A 2,927-nucleotide genomic window follows, 5' to 3' on the forward strand; every position below is an offset into this window, starting at 1 on the left:
AGTGGAAGACCACCAATTAAATGGATTGGCTCAGTAACAGCAGCAATGGGATCAAACTAACAGCAATTGTAAGGATGGCCTAGGACCATGCAAATTTCATTCTGTGGTGCATAGGGTCACAATGAGTAGGAACAAACTAGGTGGCACCTAATAACAATAAGTAGCGTAGTGGTTACGAATCGGGCTGCGAACCTTAAAGTCAGCGGTTCGAAACTACCAGCCGCTCCGCGAGAGAAAGATGAGGCTTTCTACTCCCGTAAGGATTTACACCCTCGGAAACCCTGTACAGGGTCGCTATGGGTCGCAACCGACTCGACGGCACTTAACAAACAAACAATAACAATAAATGAAATGTTTTTATTTTCAGCACCAAATAAAGTTTCCTGGTAAAAATGAGGTGTTCAAAGGTTGTTTTCTTGGCTTTTACTGAATTTCCAAAGTATTATCAGTCAATAAAGTTTTAATAATTATGGATATATCTATTTATTATATATACATATATATGGCAATCTTAAAATTTTATTAACTGATAATAATTTGGAAACTCAGCTAAAGACAAACAATTTTTGAACACTCAATTTTTACCAACTAACTTTACTAGGTGCAGAAACTGTGAGATGATATCTCATTGTAGTTTTGATTTGCATCTAATGGGCAGCGATTATGAACATTTTTAAATATATTAGTTGGTTACCTGAATGTCTTCCTTGGTGAAGTATCTGTTCATGCCCTGTCCCCATTTCTTATTTGGATCATTTGTCTTTTTCATGTAGAGGTGTTGTAGTTTCCTACAGATTTTGGAAATTAGTCCTTTGTCTGATATGTCATTTCAAAAGATATTTTCCCATTCTGTGGGTTCCCTTTTTACTCTTTTGATGAAATCTTTTGATGCACATAAGTTTCTGATTTTTAGTATGACCAATCATCTATTTTGTCTTCTTCCATTTGTGCGATTCTTGCAATGTTTGATAGTATATGTGTGTCCTGTATTACAGCCCTTTTGTTTGCTCCTGTTGTTTCATTGATGACCATTATAATTCTGTGATTCACATTTATGTCTTTAATCCATGTTGAGTTAGTTTTTGTATATGGTGTTGACATAAAGGTCGTTTCAGTCTTTTGCATATCGATTTCCAGTTCTGCCAGCACCATCTGTTGAAGAGAATATCTCTTCCCCATTGAATGTGCTTTGGCCCTTTGTCAAAGATCAGCTGGCTGTATGTGGATGGGTTAATTTTTAGATTCTCAATTCTGTTCCATTGATTTATGCATCTTTCATTGTACCAGTACCAGGCTGTTTTGACCACTGTAGTCATGTATTAAATTTTGAAATCAGGTACTGAGGTCTCCAACTTTGTTTTTCTTAAGCAGTGCTTTGCTTATCTGGTGACTCTTTCTTTTCCATATAAAGTTTGTAATAATTTCTTCTGTCTCTTTAAAGAATGTCATTGGAATCTGGATTGGGACTGCATTATATCTGTAGATTGTTTTGGTGGCCTTCACATTTCTACAATGTTAACTCTTCCTATGCAGGAGCATGGTATATTCCACTTTTGTACGCATTTTTTGGTTTCTTGCTGTAGTGTTTTATATTTTCCTTTGTATAGGTCTTTAGTTTCTCTGGTTAGATTTATTCCAAAATATTTCATTCTTTGGGTGTCTCTTGTATATTATATTATATATATGCTTACTCTTGCAGTATTAATTTTACTTAATTTGATTGTTATTTGTGGTGTTTAAAATTGGTAGTTTTTCCTGATAGCTAGTGTTTTGCCATGGAGGACACAATGTCTGTACTTCTCTAATACTTCTCATAGAATGTCTTTTTGAGGTTATCAAAATAGCTAATGTCAAAAGGTGCTTACTACCATTCAGATTGGCACCACATTACAAGTGCCTTCCCTTACTCACCAAAATCAATGACATTTTTTTTTTTTTGCTGTCCACCTTCAACAAATTATCCCTTACATGTATTATTATTATTTATTATTATACTCTGTACTGGATTATAATAATCTCAGGGCAGAGAATGAATATTGGAGTGGATAAACATATATTAAAGTTAAAGGAGTTACTTTCAGTCCTCAGGGTTTTTTCTCTTAATCCATAATTGTGAATGTCCCTAGCTACTTCACAATCTTGTTTGGAGAATTAAGAAATTATATATCTCATATGCAGAAGCAAATGATAAATGTCACCTATATTCAGCATCATTAAAATTGTAGTGCACAATCCTCTTTGACATATTAACAAGTATTTGAGTTCAGATACTTTATATTCATCTGAGGAGATAAACTTCATCACTTCTACCACCTAGAAAAATCAACATTCAATGAATATTTCTATCTGCTAGAGGTAGGAGTAATTATGGAAGGTTGCCTCAGAGAAAAGCTTCCACCTTTCTGAAACTGCTGCATCTTAACAGGGCTTTGGCCATGTGAAGGAGCTTGTAGTGGTTCAGGGCATTGGTAGGACTGTTTTAAGACAGAGGATCCTAGAGGACAGAGCAGATTATAGTCAAGTATTACAGTGATGGGACAAAACTATATGAGCAATATTAATCTTCAGAATCAAAGAGAGAAAGGGAGTCATGTTCAGTATCTTCCAAATGCTTTTTCAGATCTATTCCTCACCCTTCTTCTCATTGTTCTCTGCCCCAGAGAGTGAATCTGTGTGGACTACATTAAGGACTTCCCTTGGGTTCAATCAGTCGGAGCCTGGATGAAGATCAGTTAAGGAAGACAAGAGAGTCCAGGGTATACATTTCTCTGGTTTTTGCATTTTGAGATTGTCTTGGTGGTGACTGAGTGCAAATATCAAAGATTATATAAAGGCAGCATAATCTATTTAACTGTCCTTCTAGATTGCAACATCTGTGTTTTCTCTTTTGCCTGTCATTCTTGTGGGTCGTGACTTCTCTGCTGCTT

This window comes from Chrysochloris asiatica, unplaced genomic scaffold (assembly GCF_000296735.1).
Source record: "Chrysochloris asiatica unplaced genomic scaffold, ChrAsi1.0 scaffold00513, whole genome shotgun sequence".
Taxonomy (NCBI): domain Eukaryota; kingdom Metazoa; phylum Chordata; class Mammalia; order Afrosoricida; family Chrysochloridae; genus Chrysochloris; species Chrysochloris asiatica.